At 42.3% G+C, this 25311-nt stretch overlaps 1 pseudogene; it reads left to right on the top strand.

The window, feature by feature from the left end:
• LOC112625243 overlaps positions 1–9655 on the top strand; it is a 50538-nt pseudogene extending 40883 nt beyond the window's left edge.
• Positions 9656–25311: the final 15656 nt, after the last annotated feature.

Raw genomic sequence — 25311 nt, 5'->3', positions numbered from 1 at the left:
GGTGGTGTGTACCTATAATCCCAGTTACTGGGGAGACTGAGGCAGGGGAATCACTTGAACCCAGGAGGCAGAGGTTGCAGTGAGCAGAGATTGCACCATTGCACTCCAGCCTGGGCCACAGAGTGAGACTCCATATCAAACAAAACAAAACAAAACAAAAACCAGTTTTAACTTAATGGATACCATGAAAGGGTCTGAGAGGACCCACAGGAGTTTGAAGACTGCACTTTGAGAACTGCCAGGCTAGTTATGCTGTGATGACAAATGATGGTGGAACTTCAGTGGCTTAAACAACAAGGACCTATTTCTTATGCATACAACCTGTTTGTGGTGCCATGACTGCAAGTTTGTTCTACATCATCTTCACTCCGGGACTCTGTATGTGGACTAGGCTGCTTCTGGAATATTGATGACTGCCATGGCAGAGGGAAAGAGACAAGAGGAGATGTGAGCTGACTCTTAAAGCTTTGCCCAGACATGACAACAGGAAGTGATGTGAATCACTTCTGCCCTTTCACTTGAGTTCATCAGTGTAGAAATGTATATTCTTCTTTTGGTGAGAGAAACTAGAAGCACCGCAAACAGTTTACAACCTAACGCAGTGGTCATAGAAGATTAGAAAACGACCGGGCGCAGTGGTGACGCCTGTAATCCCAGCACTTTGGGAGGCCAAGGCAGGTGGATCACGAGGTCAGGAGTTCAAGACCAGCCTGACCAACATGGTGAAACCCTGCTTCTACTAAAAATACAAATATTTGGCCGAGTGTAGTGACACACACCTGTAATCCCAGCTACTCAGGAGGCTGAGGCAGGAGAGTCACTTGAACCTGGAGATGGAGGTTGCAGTGAACCGAGATCACGCCACTGCACTCCAGCCTGGTGACAGAGCGAGACTCTGTCTCCAAAAGAAAAAGAAAAAAAAAAAAAGATTAGAAAACACTGCATAAAACACTCCTTTCCTAGAAATTCACAATAAACAAAGGCATAAAAAGACATGAGGAAATCCTGCAGTAAGGAAACACTGTGCACTTGGTTTAATTAAGGGTAGGGCTACTGAGAGGATATTTTAGATTTAAGATCTGATGCTCACTGCCCCCTTCCTGTTTGACCCTTTGCTGGTCCTGGGCGGAGAAAAAGGCAGCCTCGACCAATCCTTTCCCATGTACTCAACAACAGGTTAAAGAACGCTGGGATCATTACTCAGTAACTGGCCAATTGGGCTCAGTGACTGACCAAATGAGACTCTCTTCAAGACTTCCCTTATTATTACCCACTCCTATGCTGGTGCACAAGGACGCTGGATGGATTCGCTTGTGTACTCAAAGAGTGTTACTGATACAGAAGCGGGGAAGGGAAGTGCTTGGAAGGGCAGGGCGTGGTATTGGCTAGGGCTCCATTCCTGGGCCCTGTGCCCACGGACCTAGATGACGAGAGTCATTTCTGTTTTCCTGCCCAAATGTTGCATTTCCCAAGACCACCCTGGGCTGCCACACCCCCATCCGGTGCCTGTAAACCCCCCCGAGACCCTAGCAGGCAGAGACACGTGTGGCTGGAAGTAAAGAGGAACACATTGGCGGAAGAACACCCAAGTGGTTGGACGTTGAGAGGTCGACGAGGGGAGCACACCTAAGAAAGAGCACACCGGCTGGCTATCGACCGGTGGAACGGCTCAGAGTTTGGATGGGATGGTTGGAGGAGAGCCTAGGCCACTGAGCTGCCTGACTCTGGGAATAAAACCACTTTCTCACTCCATCACCCTTCTGGCTCCCCCATCTGCTGAGAGCTACTCGCACTCAATAAAACGTTGCACTCATTCTCCAAGCCCACGTGTCCTCCCGTTCTTCCAGTACACCGAGGCAAGAAATCCCGGGATACAGAAAGCCCTCTGTTCTCATGATACAGCAGGGGGGTCTAATTGAGCTGGCTAACACAAGCCGCCTACAAATGGCTAAACTAAAAGACCACCCTGTAACACATGCCCGTTGAGGCCTCAGGAGCTGTAAACATTCAACTCTATAAACACTGCTAGAGGTTGGGGACCCACAACCAGCCCATCTGCATGCTCCCCCTCGGGGTTTGAGCAGTGGGGCACCGAAGAAGTGAGCCACTCATCACATGCCCTGCGAGGGGGATAAGGGAACTTTTCCCGTTTCAACACCAAAACAAAGATTCGCCAGCATCACAGTTTGGGGTACTCCACTGGTGAGAGTGAATCTGAGCAGAAGGTGAGTATCAAACCTGTGTCAGAAGAGGTCCCAAGTTTCTGAGAGGGGCTCATCTTGGGACATTGTTGTCCCCTGACCTGTTAGGGGTCACCACCTGCTGGTACCTAGAAGTCATCATAATTGTCTTTAACTATTTGGGACTCTCTTGAGAGGCCTCAACACTCAATCATTTTCTTTGTTGGTTAGACTCTGATCATAATAAATCTTGTGTATTGCCTATAGCCCAATTAAATCTTACTTTCATTCTAAATCCAAATTAAATTTCACTCCCATGCTGGCTGTTTTTTTTCTCATAGCTCTCTGCATCTTTTTTTTGTTTTCTTTTGTTTTGTTTTGCATTGCACTTACCACACTGTTATTATCTCCATATCTGTGTGACTATTTTCTGTATGTCTCTAAAAGCTCCACGATGGCAGAGGCCATGTCTGTGCCTAGCTCAGTGCCTGATGTGTGTAGATTATCAATAAATATTCATTGAATGAATAAATGAGCAAATGAATGGAAGTCTACTCAGGAAGTGAGAGTTCTCTTTTGTAGATTTCCGTGGCATTTACTGTCTATACCATTTCAGTGACATTTACAATTGATTACTATCATCCTAATAAGTGGGCAATATATTATTAGAAAACAAAACCCTGACCTTTGCAGATGGTGAAGGGATATTTGATAGCACAACCCAGTAAGTAATAATAGATTTGGTTTTTTTTTCGTTTCAAAAGTTGGGAAACTTAAGAACAGTTTGGAAAGTGTTCTCTTTTTACTAAAACCCGTTGTTGATGTAGTCCTTGACCTGACAGCTGAGAGAAAGAGGCTGCAGCAGCAGGAAATTGTACAGAGTATGAGTGGAGAAATATGAGCCTCCATAAGTTCCACCAATGCACAGATCTATGAGGTATCAAATGAGGGGTAATAAAAACTACAGCTTAGAAATGTAGATGACGATGAAGCCTTTGAGCAGTGGCAGAGAAACAGAGAATGCTCCTCAATTAGCCAGTGAAACATGGTGCAAGGTAGCCTGACATGCCAGTAAACAGGGAACTTCAAAGGAACACACACAACTGGATCAGGACTGGAACATTTCTTTCCCTAAAGATCCAGTAGTTCTCTAATGAGGGAAACTGCAGTTAAAGCCAGAATCACACTGCTATGGTTTCATTGTATCCCCCAAAAGTTCATGTGTTGGAAACTTTATCCCCAATGCAACAGCATTGGGAGGTGGGGCCTTAGAAGCAGTGATTGGGTCATGAGGGTGGAGCCCTCATGGATGTATTAATGTCCTTCTTGCAGAGGCGGGTTAGTTATCGCATGAGTGAGTTATTATAAAGCGAGTCTAGCTCCCATGCTTTCTCTGTCTCATGCACTCAACTCTGCCTTTAAATTCCTTAAAAGCCAAAGATCTTTTCTTCTTCTTTGTTTTTATTTTGCATGACATCCAGGAGAGTGGAGAGTTATTTGGGTTCAATAAGTGCTACACACACACACACGATTCAAAGTTCTGAATATTTATTTCTCCTCATTACCTCATTTATTTATATTTCAATAGCTTTTGGGGTACAAGTGGTTTTTGGTTACATGGATGGATTATCTAGTGGTGAATTCTGAGATTTTAGTGCACCTGTGTCACCCGAGTAGTGTACATTGTACCTAATATGTAGTTTTTTATCCTAGCTCCCCTCCCACCTTCTCCCTTCCGAGTCCCTAACGTCCATTATGTCACTCTATATGCCTTTTCATACTCATAGCTTAGCTTCCACTTATAAGTGAGAACATACACTTTTTGGTTTTTCATTTCTGTGTTATTTCACTTAGAACAATGTCTTCTAGCTCCATCTAAGTTGCTGCAAAAGACATTATTTCATTCCTTTTACTGGCTGAGTAGTATTCCATGGTGTATCTATACCACATTTTCTTTATCCATTTAATAGTTGATGGCCGCTTAGGTTGGTTCCACACCTGTGCAATTGTGAATTGTGCTGCTATGAACACATGTGTGCAAGTATCTTTTTCATATAATGACTTCTTTTTCTCTGGGTAGATCCCCAGTAGCTGGATTGCTGGATCAAATGGTAGATCTACGTTTTGCTCTTTGAGGAATCTCCATACTGCTTTCCATAGAGGTTGTACTAATTTACAGTCCCACAAGCAGTGTATAAGCATTCCCTTTTTCCCGCATCCACGCCAACATCTATTGTTTCCTGACTTTTTAATAGTCACCATTCTTGCAGGAGTAGGGTGGTATCTCATTGTGGTTTTGATTTGCATTTCCCTGATGATTAGAGACGTTGAACATTTTTTCATGTTTGTTGGGCATTTATTTATCTTCTTTTGAGAATTGTCTATTCATGTCCTTTGCCCATTTTTAAATGGGATTATTATTATTTTTTTCTTGCTGATTTGTTTGAGTTTCTTGCAGATTCTGGATCCTTGGCTGGATGTGTAGTTTGCAAATATTTTCTCTGTGGGTTGTCTGTTTACTCTGCTGGTTATTTCTTTTGCTGTGCAGACGCTTTTTCATTAATTAGGTCCCCTTTATATATTTTTGGTTTTGTTGCATTTGCTTATGGGGGTCTTTGCCATGCATTCTTTGCCTAGCCTGATGTCTAGGAGAGTTTTTTCAATTTCATCTTCTAGAATTTTTATAGTTTGAGGTCTTATATTTAAGTCTTTGATCCATCTTGAGTTGATTTTTATGTAAGGTGAGAGATGAGGATCCAGTTTAATTCTTGTGGCTTGTTAGTTTTTCCAGCACCATTTATTAAATAAGGTGTCAATTCCCCAATTTGTGCTTTTGTATGCATTGTCAAAGATCAGTTGGCTGGACATATTTGACTCTATATCTGGGTTCTCTATTCTGTTCCATTAGTTTATGTGCTTACTTTTATACCAGTACCGTGCTATTTTGATAACTATAGCATTGTAGTATAATTTGAAGTTCAGTAATGTGATGCCTCCAGATTTGTTCTTTTTGCTTAGTATTGCCATTGCTATTTGGGTTCTTTTTTGATTTCATATAAATTTTAGAGTTTTTTTTTTAGTTCTGTAAAAAATGCTGTTGGTATTTTGATGGGAATTGCGTTGAATCTGTAGACTGCTTTGGGCAGTATGGTCATTTTCATAATATTGATTCTTCCAGTCTATGAGCACGGGATGGATTTCCATTTGTTTGGGTCATCTATGATTTCTTTCAGCAGTGTTTTGTAGTTTACAGAGATCTTTCACCTCCTTGGTTAAGTGTATTCTCAGGTATTTTACTTCAGTTTTTTTTTTTGAGATGGAGTCTTGTTCTGTCAGGCTGGAGTGCAGTGGTGAGATCTCAGCTCACTGCAACCTCTGCCTGCCGGGTTCAAGCAGTTCTCCTGCCTCAGCCTCTCAGGTAGCTGGGACTAGAGGCGCGTGCCACCACGCCTGGCTAATTTTTGTATTTTTAGCGGAGACGGGGTTTCACCATGTTGACCAGGATGGTCTCGATCTCTTGACCTCGTGATCCACCCACCTCGGCCTCCCAAAGTGCTGGGATTACAGGCGTGAGACATTGTGCCAGGCCTACATTACTTTCTTACTTTATTTTTCAGCTGCTGTAAAAAGGGATTGAGCTCTTGATTTGATTCTCAGCTTGGTTGTTGTTGGTGTATAGCAGTGATACTGATTTGTATACATTGATTTTGTAACCTGATCCTTTACTGAATTCATTCATCAAATCTAAGATTATTTGGAGGAGTCTTTAGGATTTTCTAGATATACAATCATCTCATCTGCAAACAGCGATAGTTTGACTTCCTCCTTTCCAATTTGGATGCCCTTTATTTTTCTCTTGCCTAATTAACTCTGGCTAGAACTTCCAGAACTATGTTGAACAGGAGTGGTGAAAGTGGGAATCCTTGTCTTGTTCCTGTTCTAATGGGGAATGCTTTCAACTTTTCCCCATTCAGGATGATGTTGGCTGTAGGTTTGTTATATATGGCTTTTATTACTTTGAGGTTGGTCCCTTCTATATCTAGCTTGTTGAGAGTTTTTATCATAAAGGGATGCTGGATTTCAAATGCTTTCTCTGCATCTATTAGATGATCATATGTTTATGTGATGTGTTACATTTATTGACTTGTGTATGTTAAACCATCCCTGCTAGGTAAATATTTGAGATTTGTTGACCAGCAGGTCATCTCTTTGTCCTTTTCAACTGCTCAAGCCTTTAAAATGGGCCTGGAGTGATAGCTGCACTATGAAAAGCACTGTGTACATCATAAGATGGCTTAACAAACGCGTTTTCATTCCTGTCTTGGGCCTTGCTCAGGCAGTAATCCCAGCTGAGTGTAATCCCAGCTACTCGGGAGGCTGAGGCGGGAGAATTGCATGAACCCAGGAGGTGGAGGTTGCAGTGAGCCAAGATGGTGGCATTGCACTGCAGCCTGGGCAACTGAGCTAGACTCCATCCCAAAAAAAAAAAAAAAAAAAAAAGATTCCCAGCAAAAGATCTGGAGCTGATTCTTACTGGTTCAACAAGAGTCATGTGTTCAACTTGGAACCAATCATTGTGGCCAGGAGGCTGCAGAGCTCTGATAGGCCAGGCTAGGAGGTGCCTGTCTCTCTTGATGATCATGTGCTCTGGTTTGTAGGAGAGGGTCTAAGTTTGTGCCTGTTGTCTTTCTTGGGTGGTTTAGCATTTACCCTGATTTCTTTATTTTTAATAAAATGTTATTAATAGTGACATTAAAAATACATGGAAATGGGTTTGGTAGACCTCTACTTTGTATTTCCACCTTTTACCATAGACGACTCCGGTCATATGAGAGAAACATGTAGTGAAGACGCTTGAGTTTAGTCCGTAGTTAAATCTAAAAGTCATCCAGCCATGATGACTCTCTCGTCTGGACCCTGGCATAAAATAACTAATACCTGTTCTCAAGGGCAGTAAGCTGGATGCTTAGGGAAGAGCAGCTTGGGCTTGCAAATTCTTTTGGTCTTGGGCGGTAGTACACATTATATTCTCTATGCCGTGCACTCATTTCCTCCATATGGCTTGCATTATAATAGAAAATAATCTGAATGTTCTTGCCACAGTGCTTTTGTCAATTACTGTGTGGTGAAATCTGCAACTGTTTGTTTCATTGTTTAGTAATATTTTTTCTATTTTGCAATGACTTTTAATATTATTTTAACATCAGTGAGTTAAAAAACGTGCTTGTTTGTTGAAAAATTAACGAACGAATGTTAATTTCTCAAGAAAGCTGATGATAGGCTGAGTGCAGTGGCTCATGCCTGTAGTCCTAGCATTTTGGGAGGCCGAGGCAGGTGGATCACTTGAGATCAGGAGTTCAAGATCAGCTTGGCCAACATGGTGAAACCCCGTCTCCACTAAAAATACAAAAATTAGATGGGCGTGGGGTCGCGTGCCTTTAAACCCAGCTACTCAGGAGGCTGAGGCACGGGAATTACTGGAACTTGGAAGGTGAAGGTTGCAGTGGGCCGAAATTGCACCACTGGGTTCCAGCCTGGGGAACTGAGTGAGACTCAGTCTCGAAAAAACATAACAAAACAAAACAAACAACAAAAAACCATAAAAAAAAAAACCCACAAGAAAGTTGATGATAAAGGTTAACTTGTACAAGATATTTATTGACTTTATCATAGCTTTATCATAGGTATGGGAGAGGGCATAATATTATCGCTGACCAGTTGAAAACTAGAAGGCACAAGTCTATGGGAGCATCAGGATCTACTTCCAGTGTTGGTAGTTATTTTAAGATTGTGACTTACAATGATAAATTAACACGTGCCATGGCCATAGGTGCTTTTGTCTATCCCTCTGTGAATCACGACTCTTCCTTTTTTTTTTTTTTTTTTTTTTGAGACAAGAGCCTTGCTCTGTCGCCCAGGTTGGAGTGCAGTGGCATGATCTTGGCTCACTGCAAGCTCTGCTTCCCGGGTTCATGCCATTCTCCCACCTCAGCCTCCTGAGTAGCTGGGACGACATGTGCCCGCCACCACACCTGGCTAATTTTGTTTTTGTATTTTTAGTAGAGATGGGGTTTCACAGTGTTAGCCAGGATGGTCTTGATCTCCTGACCTTGTGATCCACCCGCCTTGGCTTCCCAAAATGCTGGGATTACAGGTATGAGCCACCGCACCTGGCCGCATTATGACTCTTCTTCTAGATCAAGTGACTGCTCTTCTAAATTCAGTTTGCTTATTGTTTATACCAAGTTTTCTTGTGCAATACAAAAAGTAATACGATAGCTGTTAGTGTGTTGTCTCCATTAAAAAGAAATTTGCAGACAGTTAAATGGGTGCCAGCTTTATATCCATGTTCTGAGATGGTTCAGATAGAAAAGTTAACTTCTAGAATTAGTTAATATCTATAAGGGTTTACATTGTTCACCCAATTATTGAAAACAAACTAAATTTGGAAATTTGTTCTATTAATGGTGAAACATTTGACATTATTATGGATGTTGTAGATTAAGTTAGAAAGATCAACATTGAAGATAAAATTATTTAGGGTAATAAATACATTTACAATTTTTGGAAAAACATGATGTCAGGGTAAAACAACTTTTTAAAACTAAATTTGAAACCTATCAAGGAAAATTGTACATGGAATTGGTTGTACTATACACATAATTCAGAAATGCATCCGAATAGGCTGTGATATTCTATGGATCAAAATAGAGCTTTCCTGTCAATTGTATATAATTTTTAAATATATGCATAATGACAAAACTGCAAAATTTTTGTAATTAAGCTGATGTTGGATTTAAAGAAATCTCTTCAGGCTGCTGGAATTTGAGAAGCCTTTTATAATACTTGGGCACCTTCTTAAGCCACAGCTCAGCAAAGAGGACTTGTTCAGTTCGAGCACCAAGATCATGAATCCCAGCTGCAAGAAGCTGAATATGTTCGAGAGTAGCTCTTCCAGGCACTTCTGAAGCTGGAGATGAACCTCAGGCTCAGCTCAGGGAGCTGAATATCACGGCAGCCAAGTAAATTGAAGTTGGTGGTGGTCAGAAAGCTATCATCTTCTTTATTCCTGTTCCTCAACTGAGTGTTTCCAGAAAATCCACATCTGGCTAGTACATGAACTGGAGAAAAAGTTCAGTGGGGAAGAATGTTGTTTTTATTATTCAGAGGAGAATTCTGCCTAAGGCAACTCAAAAAAGCCATACAGAAAATAAGCAAAAGCGTCCCAGGAGTTGTACTCTGACAGCGATGCATATTCCCCTCCTTGAGGACTTGGTTTTCCCAAGTGAAATTGTGCACAAGAGAATCTGCCTGAAACTGGATGGCAGCCGGCTCATGAAGGTTCATTCAGACAAACACAGCAGAACACTGTGGAACACAGAGTTGAGACTTTTTCTGGTGTCTATAAGAAGCTCACTGGCAAGGATGTTAATTTTGAATTCCAAGAGTTTTCAGTTGTAAACAAAAAAGACTAAAGTATATCCACAGTGAACAAACAAAAAAACCAAAAAAACTCCTCTTCAGCCTGGCATACTTTTTTCCTTACTACTTATCAACAATTAGATATGGGAAATGTTTGAATCTACAGATAAGAGAGTCTATTCAAGCTTTCAACCAGTGTCATAGTGCATGCAGTTTTATGAAAATATTAAAAATGATCATTAATTCTTCAGAAAATACCCTTGACATTGTACTAGAGACAGATATGGTTAAGAAACTGATTGGGCCGGCCATGGTGGCTAACATCTGTAATCCCAGCACTTTGGGAGTCCAAGATGGGAGGATTGCTTGAGCTGAGGAGCTCTAGACCAGCCTGGGAAACATAGTGAGATCCCATCTCTATATATACACACACACAGTTAGCTGAATGTGGTGGTATGCACCTGTAGTCTCAGCTATTCAGGAGGCTGAGGTGGGAGGAATGCTTGAGACTAAGATTGAGGCTGCAGTGAGCCATGATCGGGCCCCTGCAGTCCAGCCTGGGTAACAGAGTGAGATCTTGTATTGAAAAAAAAAAAAGAAAGAAATTGATTGAAATACCTAATGATGTGTGAAGAATAATTATTTTGCTTATTTTTAATGTTCAGAAAATCAATATAAATAAAATTTGATGTCCCTCTTCCCCACCTCATATTTTACTCTAATGGTTGTGCATATGTTTTATTTTTTGGAAAAAATGTATTTTTGAAAATAGTTTTTGAAGAGGACTTTTCATAGGCCCATCCGTTTAATAAAATCAATTTATTGGTCACTACATAGTTCAAAAATTACATAATTACAATTTTAAAAACATTTATTCTCACAATGCCGTAATTTTGAAGATAAATTATATGGTCATTCTAGGGATGAGAGTGATCAGTTCCACTGGATATCTACAAGCTGACAGTGAGGCATGAGGAACTCTGCAAAGGGAAGTAAAGATGATGGAATGGATGCTGGGCAGGCAAGACCAACTGTGACTACTGGTACCCAAGTACCAGATCAGAACTGGGGTTTTCTTACCTACCTGCAATGATCCAATACTGAATTTCATTTTCCATTCTCCCTGATAACTTTTAAGTTATAACATTCCTTCCCCTTGCCCCTTGGTTCACCAGCTCCTCCATGCAGCTCCGAACAGCACAGCTTCCCAGCTTCCCTTAATCCCCGATAGAAGCCGAGAGACAGTTCTTTTTAAACATTTCTAAAAGCTGCAACATGCTCACGTCTCAATTCCCTGCAAAACAAATTCAGAATGTTGAAATCATTGTTCTCAGCAAATTGGGTGAAAATGGAGCAAAGGCAGAAGCTTTCAAACAAAGCCTCAGGAAAAATGAGAAGAGACTGTAGAATACTGAATATGTAAGTAGAACTCTATATTTCACACACTTCTCCCAGTATCCAATCCTGAAGCTTGTGTTTTTTTTTTTTTTCATAGTAAGTTGTAGTTGCCAAAGCAAAGCAATCACTCCATTAATTACAAAGAGAAAAAATGGGTATCGATCTTAACTAGTTCCCTTTTACTTGTTTAGTATTAATTGAAAGTTATTCTTCTGAAGACACTTAATTCTTTGGAGGCACTATAGAAAATAATGTTTAAATATTCATTCAGAGTTAAGTGAACTCAGAGTCGAGCTTTTATAAACAGGATATTTTAAAATTGGAACTGGATTTTTTGTAAGCGACAAAATGATTTCTGAGTTCTCTTTAGTTCTCATGGTTCAAGAACTCACCTGCTGATGTGCATGTCTAGGGTGGTCAGAGTATTTGTCCAATTGGTGCAAAGACAATGTGCTGCTCCCTTACCCAGAAATGCCCTTTGTGAAAGCAACATCCATTCATTCATTTATTGATTGATTCAGTCACTCCTGGGCACTGGGTTCTTGACTGTAATACTGTTGGACACCAATTGAGATCTAAAAATTATCTGGGTATAAGAATAATTTTGGCTAATGCTCATATAGTGCTGACTATATACAGTATATTGTTTGGAATGCTTTATGCACATTAACTCATTTAATACTCAAACAGATTATTAGAGGGATACAATCATCATCATCTCCACTTTACAGTAGAGGAAACTGAGGTGTATAGACAAGAGAAATAACTTGCTCAGGTCGCTCATCTGGTGAGCAACACAAGATTTGGACCCAGGCAACCTAGCTTTAGAGTCTGCTCTCCTAACTGCTACTTTATAGTGTGGCTATTAAAAATATTTTTTTCTGTTTACAGTAACATGTAAGGCGTCCTTTGGTGACTATAAAATAGTTCAGTTGAGAATGTCTATACTTACACATTGGAATAATAACTGGATACAGCTAGTATAAGCATAGTTTCATGCAAGAGATATGATACAGTGGGCCTTTGATATTTATCTACAATTCATTTTTTAAAAAATTGGTAAAAACCTTTATGTAGAAACAGCTAAATCTCTGTTCAGTTCTGGATTGTGTTACTATTACTTTTACTTTTTTAGTGGGTTTCATGTATGTTTAAAAGTAAGGAATACCAGGTGTGCTATCTAAGCTCCACCACTAAATTATAAAACCTACAAAGCAAAATTGTACTTAGAATTGTTTGTACAATGGGGATTATAGTAAAATGTGGTAAAAAATCAGTAAAGTGGGGGTATCTTTGTCATCTTTGCAGGGTTCTTGTGAGAGTTATAAGATACTATAGTCTCTTGACTTCAGGGCATTCTACAGCCTATTTCTTGATGTAATTTGGTGCCTAATGTAGTGTCTGTTTCATCACAGAAGTATAAAGGATATCAGTTGAATGTGAATGAAAGTGCCTGGCACATACTAAATTTCACTGACTCTGAGAGCAATTTTTCGTATTTTAACTTCGGGATATGTCTCACAGTCAATAGAATGTTACAATAGATGTGAGCCAAATGGCTGTTGAGATGTAGTTGTCATTGCTCATAAAGCTGTGGACTTGGTCTTTATTCCAAGGTCTTTCAAGGAATGAATATAAATGCAGGTTTGTGTTTGAAAACTTTCCATTGATACCTCTTGGTAAAGGTAGTTTCAGCACCAAGACTTGCAGGATGGGTGTCAGTGGTTCCAAATAATACCTTCAGAGACGGTAGTGCAGCACTCTTTCAAGAAATGCTATATTATCACTGCATTTGATGGCACAGAGTGTGATATCATATGGGAAAAGAAAAAATAGACATTACCCAGTCTGAGTCAAAAAGGGATTTAGCAGAGTTTAACACAGATTTAAAGCATTTTAATTAATACCGTAAATAATTTATTTTACATATATATTACTTTTTGTGCACAAAAATGGTACATAAAAGTATTTAGATGAGTCTACAAAGCTTGTTAAAATAAAATGATGAATGGTTAGTGTATTAGTTTGCTTTCACACTGCTATAAAGAACTGGCCAGGTGCGGTGGCTCACACCTGTAATCCTAACACTTTGGGAGGCTGAGATGAGTGGATCACTTGAGGTAATGAGTTCGAAACCAGCCTGGCCAACATGGTGAAACCCCGTCTCTACTAAAAATACAAAAAAATTAGGTGGGTGTGGTGGCATGTGCCTGTAATCCCAGCTACTCAGGAGGCTGAGGCAGGAGAATTGCTTGAACCTGGGAGGTGGAGGTTAGTGTGAGCCAAGATCACGCCACTGCACTCCAGTGTGGTGACAGAGTGAGACTCCATCTCAAAAAAAAAAAAAAAAAAAAAAAAGAACTACCCAAGACAGGGTAATTTATAAAGAAAAGAGCTGTAAATGACTCACAATTCTGCAGGCTGTACAGGAAGCATCGTTGGGGGGCCCTCAGGAAACTTACAATCAAGGCAGAAAGTGAAGGGGAAGCAAGCACCTTCTTCACATGGTGGCAGGAGAGAGAGAGTGAAGGGGGAGGTGCTACACATTTTAAACAATCAGATCTCGTGAGAATTCGCTCAGTATCATGAGAACAGCAAGGGGGAAATCTGCCACCATGATCCAATCACCTCCCACCAGGTCTCTTTCTCAACACTAGGAATTACAATTGACATGAGATTTGGGTGTCCATATCATATCATTTTGCGTCTGGCCCTTTCCAAATCTCATGTCTTTCTCACATTTTAAAACACAATCATGCCTTCTCAGCAGTCCCACAAAGTCTTAACTCATTCCAGCCTTAACTCAAAAGTCCAAGTCCAAAGTCTCATCTGAGACAAGGCAAGTCCCTTCTGCCTATGAGCCTGTAAAATAAAAAACAAGTTAATTACTTTTGAGATACAATGGGGTACAGGTAGGTAAATAGACCCATTCCAAGAGGGGGAAATCAATACTTAAATTTAATCCTCAATGTTGGAGGAGGGGCCTGGTGGGAGGTGATTGGATCATGGGGGTGTACCTCCCCCTTGTTGTTCTCATGATTGTGAGTGAGTTCTCATGAGATCTGGTTGTTTAAAAGCGTGTAGCACTTCCCTCTTTGCTCTCTCTTCCTCCTGCTCTGGTCATGTAAGACATGCCGCCTTCCCCTTCACCTTCTGCCATGATTGTAAGTTTCCTGACCCCTCCCCAGCCATGCTTCCTGGACAGCCTGTGGAACTGAGTCAATAAAACCTCTTTTCTTCATAGATTTCATAGTCTCAGGTCGTTCTTTAAAGCAGTATGAAAATGAACCAATACAGAAAATTCGTATCAGAGAAGTGGGGCATTGCTATAAATTAAATTAAATTCAGTCTCTCAGTTGCACTAGTCCCATTTCAAGAGCTCAGTAACCACATGTGGCTAGTGGCTACCACATTAATTGGCTCAGACACAGATCATTTCCGTTACCACAGAAAGTTCTTTTGGACAACCCTGGTCCAGGTTCTTATTGCTTCTCAGTGACAGGGACTTCTCCTAAGTGATCTCCAGGCCAGGCTCTTAGATATGCCTTCCTTGGTCATTCCATAGATACTTACTGCACATCTGCCACATGCCAGTCATTGGGAGATATGACAATGGGCAGAGCAGGCAGGGCCCACCCTCACTGTTCCTGCAGTCTCCAGCCTCAACACCTCCCCTACAGGCCATAGTCTACTAGTTTCCTGAGGGATTTGTTTTAAGATACAAGTCTGAATGTGTTTCTCCAGGAGCACCTTTGTCCCCCACAAAATATAGATGGTCCCCGACTTGTGATGGTTTAATTTAATTTTTTTTTTGTCTTTATGATGATGTGAAAGCAATACGCATTCAGTAGAAACCATACTTGGAGTACCCATACAATCATTCTGTTTTTCCCTTTCAGTGTAGTAGTCAGTCAATTATATGAGCCATCCAACAATTTATTATAAAAATAGGCTTTGTGTTTCATGATTTTGCCCAACTGTAGGCTACTGTAAGTGTTCTAAGCATGTTTTAGGTAGGCTAGGTTAAGCTATAATGTTGGGTATTTTCACTTGGTGATGAGTATATTGAGATGTAATCCCACTGTAAGTTGAGGAGCATCTGTAACCTCCTTGCTCCTTAGCATACACCAAGATTCCCTAGGATCTGGCTCCCACCTTCATCTCTAGTCTGAAGGCTCATGGAGTGTCTGTTGCCAGGGGCACCCCTAGGTGCTGTGACTACAGGCACCTGCATGTTGGAGGCCTCTTCTGCAGCTTTGCTCTCCCAGGCACTGAGAGCCAGGACTCAGGACCTGTGGCAGCATTTTTCAGGGAATTCTCCAGCTGTGCAGTTCCCCTTCTGTATCTTGGCTAATTCCAACTCATCCTTCAAGATCTGGCTTAGATGACACCTTCTCTAGCACTTTTGCATGACCCCGTGATATATACTAGGCTCTTTTTCTTCCACGCTCCTGTAGCACCTTGCACCAGCCTGTATTCTGAGGCTTTAAATGCCAACTGTTCAACCAACGTGAGTGTCTGCTGTGGGCCACATACCCTACTAAGCTCTGTGAGTGCAAAACCAAATGAGACTGCTACCTGCCCGCTCCAAGCTCAGCATTTACAGAGGGAGACAGTCCACTCCACTAAATATAAAACAGAATGTGACCCAAATGTTATTAGAAGGAGCACAAAGCAGAGAGGTAATGCAGTCAAGAGAGGTGGTTTGGATTGGGGTAATGGGTCATGGAAGGCTTCTACCTAAGCATGGTGTCTGTGTTACATAGTTGAAGAATAAATGAATAATAATAATAACCAATACGTATTGAGCACATATTATATGTCCAGCCCTGCCTGTGCTAAGTGGCTTTCCATGCATTCTATCACTTATTCCTCATAACTACATGTGACTCATGTATATTGATACCATTTTGTAGATGAGGAGACTGAGGCTTAAGAAACTTGACCATAGTCACCTTAGCTAGTAAGTTGAAGCAACATTTGAATCTAGGAGGACTGTCTGACTCTAAAGTGTGATATCACCATGTCAAACTTCTGCCTTTTATGCATGCAGTAGGATTTTGTAGAATGAATAGGAGTTTCTCATGTCATCAACAAGGGTGATGGACATTCAAGGCGGAGGTATTCTAAAGGTGATGCTCAGAGAGGTTAATTAATTTGCCCAGTATCACACGGTGGGAATTGAGAGTTTGAGCATGTTTCAGATAACCTATTAAATGCTAAGGCTGGATATGATGAAATGGAAGAAATTTTTTTAATCCCCTTTTTCTCTTCCACTTGCTACATAAAAATGAAAAGACTATTGATTGGGAGGGCAGAATGTGCAGTTAGTAATGAGATTCCCTCTGAAAATCCTTTAAAGTCTCCATAATTAATTTATTTGAGAGGTGAAACAAACTGTGCATGTGAAATGTGTTAAAATTATGAACAGGTTGCACTGGGTCCACTGCCTGAAGCTGCCCGGCCTGATGAAGGGCACCGGGATTCATGTCCGCACATCATCCTTGCAATCAATTATTGATCACAGCTGGGGTTCGAGCAGTTGTCTCAGCCACTGCAGCTCAGCTATGCTGCAGCTTCTGAGTCCATTCTGGTCCTGCCTGGCTGAGCCATGAGCAAGGAAGTCTGGAGAAAAGAGTGGGATCCCTTCTAGTCCCACTGATGTTGAATTCAAGAAGAGGCTAAATGTATATGTGCAGATACAAGTCAACATAGTGTTATCTGGGTGGGTGGAGTGTTGGCTGGTAATGGGAGTCTCTTCACGGAACTTTCCAGAGAGATGGAAATAGTCTGTACCTTGATCTGAGTAGGCATTCCTCCCAACGGTGCCAATGCTGTGAACTGCATCTCTGTGGCCTCACTGAGGGAATGAGGACCTGCGGCACATCCCCAGTCCTGCTAAATCCTTGGGACTCTCATTTTTCCAAGTCAGAGTAAGCCTGTCACCAAAAGACTGGAATTAGGATTTCTTTCAATGCTGAGATATAAATTAAGAAAAATATTATGTCTGCGTGTCACAACAAAAGTCATACAAGTGACAACAGTTTTGCAAAACATTTTTACCTCTGTCATTATTTAACCTTGACAGCAATCCTATGAGTGAAGGATTAGCATTTTCATTCGACAGATCTAGAGTCAATGAAAGCTTGAAGAGGTTAGTAGCTGAGATAATTCTGAAATGCAGGAGACTTGACTCCAAATCTGTTGCTCGCTTTCCTAAATCTGGTGTCGAGGACATCCTCTGAGGGGAAAAGAATTGCCCAAAGGTATCCCATGGGAAATTATCTTCGTACAATGCTAACTCCAAGACCAGCTATCACAAAGCTCGTGTAACCGAAAGGCTCAAGGACCAAGTTAAGACGCTTAAATCACATAGTTTAGTATATTAACTTAAAACACACAGTTTGAAGCCAGAAGAGTGAGGTGGGTAGTTAATGGACATAGGAGAGGGTGCAAACAGGGAAAAATGGCCACGCTTCCTGCACCCTGGAATATGCAGAACTCCATCTAATATTCTTGCCACCAGAGATTGGCTCAACCGGCCCAATCATTTCTTCTAGCTTCATGTCAACAGCTGGTCCCTATTAGGCCCCTATAGTGATCAGCTGGTCCCTATTAGTCCCCTATAGTGATCATCTCATCCAGTGGCCTTCAATCCTGCTTACACATTAGAATCACCTGGAGAGCTCTTAGAATTTGTCAATGCCTCATTCTTCTCCCAGAACAATGAAATCAGAATCCATATGGGTAGAGTTCAGACATCTGTATTTTGTAAAAGTTCTTCAATGATTCTGATTTACAGCCAGAGGTGAGAACCAACAATTTAGATTTTAGGATAGCAAATAGACGTCATTTCAGATGCTAACTCCAACTAACTGATAGTAGTAAGAGAAGGACCACGAGCTGCCGTGTGGGCTCAGAGAGAGAAAGTGCAGTGGGCAATGCAGAGCCTCAACTCTCTGCTACATGAGTCTTCCTGCTGATGGTTAGGTTACAAGATCAGAGTTGAGGTTGAACAAGGAGCTTGGCACGTGAAAAGTGCCTGGGCCAACACAGTGAACTTGTTCTATTGGGAGATTCAGGGGCAGTCACACCTGGCCCATGGTGGTAACTCATCCTTGACTTTGCCAGCAGCTCTGGATTTCATTTGGCAGAGGACTTGTGGGGCTGGAATGGGTGTCAGCAATGGATGGCTGATTTCAGTTCTCATAAATATTGAGTGCCTCATGTATATTGAATATGTTATGACTATTTGGAAACTCCTGTGCCTTATGTATATTTGGTGAGTCTCAAATATTTGCTACCTCTTGGTCTTTCCATCTCTAAGCTCAGCAGACACATGCTCTATTTAATCCATGCTAAGATGTCGCCCTATATTTATATACACTTAACCTATCTAATGAATTCTGCCTCATAAGCTTAATTCTGTCTCATAAGTTATTTGCTTCTATACTTGTTTCATTTATTCTTCTTTGTATTTCTGATTTTCTCTAGCAGAATGGAATATCTTAAATAATATAACAAACACATTCTAAAAGGGGAACTGTGTAAGGGACTCTGTGCAAGAGTCGTTGGGTTGACCAGAGTGGTGGGAAACTTCTGGACTAATGGATACTCGCTCAGAGACAGCATGTGAGGAGTGTGTGAGTTCAGAGTCAGTCCTGGGTTTGAACCCAGCTCCACTGCTGACATCTGGGGACAGCTTCCTAACCTGTCTGACCCTCAGTTTTCCCATCTAGGAAGGGCATAACCACACCTACCCTCTATAACTGTTTGATGATTTAATAAGTACTGTCGTAAGCATTAGCACATGCTTAAGACATGCAGCAAGTTTTCCATAATGTAATGTTAGACCTGGATGAGGGACTCACCTCCTTTCGATCCTTTGTAAGCCCCATTTGTGACTGTCCTGCAAAGCATGGTTTCATCCAAGGCCACTTTTCCAACCAGAGAATCAGATAGAAGAGAATTTATATTTGTTGAACCCAAAGCAGCCATCCTAGAGGCTGTAGGCTTACGTGCTGTGTCCTCATGGTGCCAGCAGGGTGGGAAGCACAGGTGGTATGGGAACACAATTGACCTACCCTGGAGCAGAGAGGAGGCTCCGTAAGGGCTTCCTGAGTTGAAATTTGCATGGTGAGTAGGCATTAGCTAACGAGCCTATTAAAATTAGGGGGAGGAAGGCAGGAAGTCCTGCTTTAGGCAGAGGGGTAGCAGAGATGAAGACCACAGGCAAGAGAAAGGCTAACACATCTGAAGACCTGCGTGAGATTCAGCCTGGCTCCAGTGAGTGGGACGATTGATGGATGACTTCTGGTCACCATGGACCTGTTCTGAACTTTCTCACGGATCAAAGACAGAGGTAGAGTTGAAAAAGTAATATATGCCTTTATTCAAGTCTTAAGTGGTAAAATATGCAGCGAAACTAGGAAATTGGACGAGGAGGAGCAGTGAGAAGTGTTTGAGCGTGGGGGTTTTATGTTTTTAATGTGTGAGATGGTTCTAGCATCCAGTTAATACTACTCAGTTTAAATGTGTTTATCTTTATGCCAGGAAGATGGTGGGCACAGAGGATCTGAGATGTGTCTTCCAGGATTCTTAGTTCATGTACATGAAGCTGAGATGACAGCGCACATATTCAAACTTAGCCCTGACAGAATTTAAAAAGCAGTTTTGTGTTTTATTTCTCCCTTATGGGAAAGGGTAAAAGTAGGAGATTAAGCGTCAGCCAAATTCATTCTGATTTCTTTCTGTTGGAATGCATCTCTGCCTCCCTGGTCAATTGCAATAGAAAGTGGCCTTGAGAGTTGAGATGGAGGTTATTTTAATGTAAATAGAACTTTAAAATTACCCTTCCAGGAAACAGTGCTCAGACAAACTCTCTGACAGGTCTGAGATTTGATTGTATTAAGTAGCTCTTCCTGGGGAGAATGCGAGTGAATCTGGCCACCTCTTACCCTGACACTGGCTTCTTCAGGAAGGGACACGTGAAACTTCATTAGGAAAAGCTGAAGCCCCATCGTGATCTACTTTAACGCAGTCTTTATTCTGTGGGCCATTTGCTAATTTAATAAAGATTGCATATTCCTGGTGGCTGAAAGAAATTTGAGAAGTCAGTGCCTGAAATGCTCAGCAGAGTAGTTTAGAAGAAAGCTAGAGATTTACTTCCCATTTTCTAGAGAGGGAGATGGGCCTGGCTTATGTTTCAAAGGAGAAAGCCATGTGGGCAAAGAGAGCAGTGAAGGACTTAGAGTCACTGGCCTGGGTTGGAATTCAAGCGCTCACACTTTTGGGCTGTGTGACCTCTCTTGAGGGGCTTCACCTCTCTAAGTCTTATTTTCCTTATCCGCAAAATGGGCATAATAATCTTGACCTTCTAGAACTGTGAACAGTGACTGAGGGGAAGTATATAAAGTGCTTAGCCTAGTGCCTTTGACACAAAGTTTTTAACTTCAAGTAAATTGGAGCTGAGAGAGCGAAATGAAGGTGGCCTGGTATACAGGATGAAGGGCAGTGCTTAGATAGATAACTGACCAGACAGCTGCAGCCATGAGCCCCATGCCTGATGCCGCAGAGGTAGGGGGCTTGCTGTAGAGGCATTGGCAGAGTGGGAGGGGGCCACACCTGACTCTAGCTCTTCAACCTTCCCTTGTGTAGTTTTCAGGCAAGAAAGGAAGCACAAGCAGGCATGCAGGAAAACTCAGCACCCAAGAAGACGTTCAGGAGAAGGTATAAATGCTCTCTTATGGCAGGGAGAAGATGGTGCCAGGGATTGGCTTTGAGACTCTTGTTCTACTGTAGGATCCAGAGAGGAGTAGCTGAGAGCTTCACATATGTTGATTAAAGGTCATGGGAATCCCAGGTGTGATCTGTACAGTGCTCAGTGGTGGAATCATGGCAGAGGCCAGAAGTGGCTTTCTGAGTGTAGGGCAGGAATCCAAGCACTCTGAGCCAGGCGCCTATGGGGAGAAAGCACTGTTTTGGGAAGGAAGCTAGGCCTGGGAAAGATAAGACTCTACAATGAAAATGGCATCACAAGGAAGTATGATGAATCACACTTGCAAATAAACAATTACAAACGAATTCTGTGTAAGAGAGATGCAAGAAATGTTAAACTTTAGACAACTGTAGGTAATTCAATAAGAAAGATTTTCAAATAAGTATATTTATAATATTCAAAGAGATAAGTAAAGAAATGTAAATCATTAGGTAAGAAGGGAAAATTATGGGAAAAGAAAAGGTGGATTTGACAAAGACCAAGTAGAAATTCAAGAAATAAAAAACCATGAAGTCACTGAAGTTAAAAGAAAAAAAAAAAAAGGTACTCATGAAATGGCAGACTAGAAATAGTTGAAGAGAGAATTAATAATGTGGAAACAAAGCTAAGTAAATGAACCATGAATGTAAAAGAGAAATTATAAGGAAACTTGACAATAATGCTCCATTACTTCTAAATACTTCAGTGTTTATTTCCTACAAACAAGGGCATTTTCTCACATAATCACAACATAATAATGAAAGGCAGAAAGCCAATATTAATGTATTATATTTAATCCACAGACCCAACAGGTTTTGACAGTTATTCCAATAATGTCCTTTACAGCAAATGGATCTAGTTCAGACTCATGCATAGTATTTTGTTGCCATGTCTCCTTAGTCTTTTCCAGTCTGTGACAGTCCTCCATCTTGACTTTCATGACCTTTACAGTTTTGAAGATTTGAGGCATGATATCCCTCCGGTTGGATTTTCCTGATATTTCATCCTCATTAGATTCAAGTTATAATTTTTTGGCAGGAATATCACAAAAGTGATACGATGTTGTGATTGCACTCTAGCATTTCATTTAATAACTGAGGTTGCTCATTTTGACCACTTCATTAATGTGGTGTCTGCAGGGCTTCTTCACAATAACACTACTCATTTTCCTTTGTATTTAATATACATTTGATGGAGAGGTACTTTGAATCCATATAAGTTCATTTATCACCAAAGTCTCTCTCTATAGCTTTGTTAACCAAACACCAGGGTTTCAGTCTAGATCCTGCTGCTTGCTGCACAGAAAGCCAATCACTGAGATGACAGATATTGCCAAAGAAGAAGACTTTAATCCAGTGCTGCAGCTGAGAGAATGCAAGCTCAGTCTCAAGTCCATCTCCTTGTTGATTAAAACTAGGGGTTTAGATAGCAGGCAAGAAATGTAACAATGTGTAAGAAAATAAGAACTAGGGAGGGGACAAGGAGGCATCAGGTGCTGTGATCTGGTGAGTTTCAGTTCTTCAGTACTTTTTTTTGAGAGGTCTGAAAGTCCTTTCCTGAGGAAGGAATTAGGATAAAACAAATACAGGTTTCAAGCTTTAACAGCAGAAGGGTCAATTTCTATTCTATGTTTATCCAAAAATAACTGTCTATGGGACTATTCGGCCGGTTTCATATCTTTTTGTCAGATGGACTCATGTTTTCCTATTTATTTAATGGCTATATCCTGTTACTATCATGTTTTTGATGGTCAAATTTCCCCAGGTGACACCCCTTAAAGCTGGCCCCTATATCCTTTGACATGCCCCCATTATTATTTGAGCATTTTCTTACTTTTTAGAACAAGATATTCCCAACTCATCTTGTACTTTTCTTGTTTCAGTCCTAGAATCAGACACTTCTTCAAGGAATGCTGATTCCTTTGACTGGAAAATGACATTTAGAAACTAGATATGAATGGTAGCTGTTCTCATTGCTTTCGGGATAGTGCTGTTCTCAGGTACTCTCAGTGGAGAGAGCAAGGTGAAATATGTATACACATACTCTCTCAGTCACATTTACATTCTATGTATATATGTGTATGTATGAATGGATCATCCATCTGATATGGGAGGCGGTCAGGGAAATGCAGGGTAGAGAAGGGTGGGGTCCCTGGTGAGGGCTCAACCCTCAGGCCTGTGCCCACGAACCTAAGTGAGGACAGGCACTCCTGTTTTTGCACCCAAATACTGCATTTTCCAAGACCACCCTGGTCTGCCATGCCCCCCCCATCCCATGCCTATAAAAATCCTGAGACCCTAGCAGGCACATACACAAGCAGCTGGACATGGAGAGTAACATGCCAGCAAAAGAACACACCAGCAGACACTGGCAGTCCATTGATGGTGGAACGATGTGGATACCAAGGGCAATTTGGCTGAAGATGGTTAGAGGAAAGTCTGGCTGCTGAGTGGCCCAACCACTCATCCCCCTCCTGGCTCCCCATCCAGCGACATCACCACTCAATAAAACCTTGCACTCATTCTCCAAGCTCACGTGTGATCTGATTTTTCTGGTACATAAGGACAAGAACCCCAAGATACAGAAAACCCTTTGTTCTTGCAATAAGGAAGAGGGTCTAATTGAGCTAACACAAGCTGCCTGTGGACAGCTAAGCTGACAGAGCACACTGTGACACACACCCACTGGGGCTTTGGGAGCTGTAAACACTCTAGATGCTGCCATGGGGTTGGAGCCCATGCTCCCCACGACTTGCCTGTCTGCGTGTTCCCACTAAGGGTTTGGTTTGAGCTGTGGAGAACTGAAGCAGCGAGCTACACCCCCATTGCATGCCCTGCAAGGGGGATGAGGGAAAACTCCTCCCATTTCACATCTATCCTCTACTCTCCTTCCTTCCCTGCCCTCCCCTCTCCTCCCTTCATCTATGGTCTACTTACCCATCGCAAGCCATGAGTTCACATCAATGCCTCCAATTACAATCTAACAACATAAAGTTCATTCTTGTTTCCTCTTTTCTAACATTTTTAAGTTTCTTCTGTGGCAGTGAGAAACCTGCTGCTCATTATCTTTAGTATGTTTACTGATGGGATCAATCACCCAGTGTGTAACCAACCTCCACTGCTGTAGCTGATCCTTCTGCTGTGCAGCTGCCTTCTTTGCTCTGTAGGGCCCCAGACACCTGCATCAGGTTGCTGCTGCTTCTGTCCCCACCCTGCATAGAAGCGTTTCTCACTCATCCTAGGCTCAGACACCCACCTATGGCAGCACCTGTGTTGACCCCACCTATGAACGCTGTCACTCCTGTATAACTAAGATTTTTTATCTCTATAACTTTTTCGTTGTAGTAAATATACACAAGGTAAAATTTGCCACTTTAACCATTTTAAGTATGTAATTCAGCGACCTTAAGTACATTCACATTGTTATGCAACTGCGTCCGGAATTGGTGGGTTCTTGATCTCACTTCAAGAATGAAGCCGCGGACCCTCGCAGTGAGTGTTACAGTTCCTAAAGATGGTAGTTTCTTCCTTCTGGTGGGTTCGCGGTGTCGCTGACAGCAGTGAAGCTGCAGACCTTCACAGTGAGTGTTACATCTCTTAAAGGTGGTGCGTCTGGAGTTGTTCGTTCTTCCTGGTGGGTTCGTCGTCTCGCTGGCTTCAGGAGTGAAGCTGCAGACCTTTGTGGTGAGTGTTACAGCTCATAAAGGTGGCATGGACCCAAAGAGTGAGCACCAGCAATATTTATTGTGAAGAGCAAAAGAACAAACCTTCCACAGTGGGGAAAGCCACTGGAACAAGTTACCACTGCATGGCTTGGGCAGCCTGCTTTTATTCCCTTATCTGACCCCACCCACATCCTGCTGATTGGTCCATTTTACCGAGAGCTGATTGTTTTATTTTACAGAGAGCTGGTTGGTCCGTTTTGACAGAGTGCTGATTGGTGCATTTACAATCCTCTAGTTGGTCATAAAAGTTCTCCAAGTTGCCACTCGCTTAGCTAGATACAGTGTACTGATTGGTGTGTTAGAATCCCTTAGCTAGACATGAAAGTTCTCCAAGTCCCCACTAGACTCAGGAGCCCAGCTGGCTTCACCTAGTGAATTCTTTAGGGTGGCTGCAGGCGGAGCTGCCTGCTAGTCATGCGCCTTGGCTGGGCACTGCTCAGCTCCTGGGCGGTTGATGGGGACCCAGTGCCAGGGAGCAATGGCACTCATGGGGAGGATCAGGCCATATGGGAGCCCACGGCCGGGGGTTGAGGGGGTTCAGGCATGGCGGGCTGCAGGTCCCGAGCTCTGCCCCGAGGGGAGGCAGGGGAGGCAGCTGAGGCCCTGCGAGAACTCCAGCGCAGCACCGGCGGCCCGGCACTGCTCAGGGACCAGGGGCAACCTCTGCAGCTGCTGGCCGGGACCCTAAACACTTCACTGCCCTGGGCCGCAGCCCCGGACAGCGCTCCGAGTGCAGCCCGCCCATGCCTGCCGGAACTCACACTGGTCACAGTGCAGGGCGCAGCCCCAGTTCCCGCCCGTGCCTCTCCTGGCCACACTTCTGTGCAAGC

Source organism: Theropithecus gelada, chromosome 5 (assembly GCF_003255815.1).
Source record: "Theropithecus gelada isolate Dixy chromosome 5, Tgel_1.0, whole genome shotgun sequence".
Taxonomy (NCBI): Eukaryota; Metazoa; Chordata; class Mammalia; order Primates; family Cercopithecidae; genus Theropithecus; species Theropithecus gelada.
Note: the sequence above shows the minus strand (reverse complement) of the source record. Positions and strands in the feature narration are given on the sequence as shown.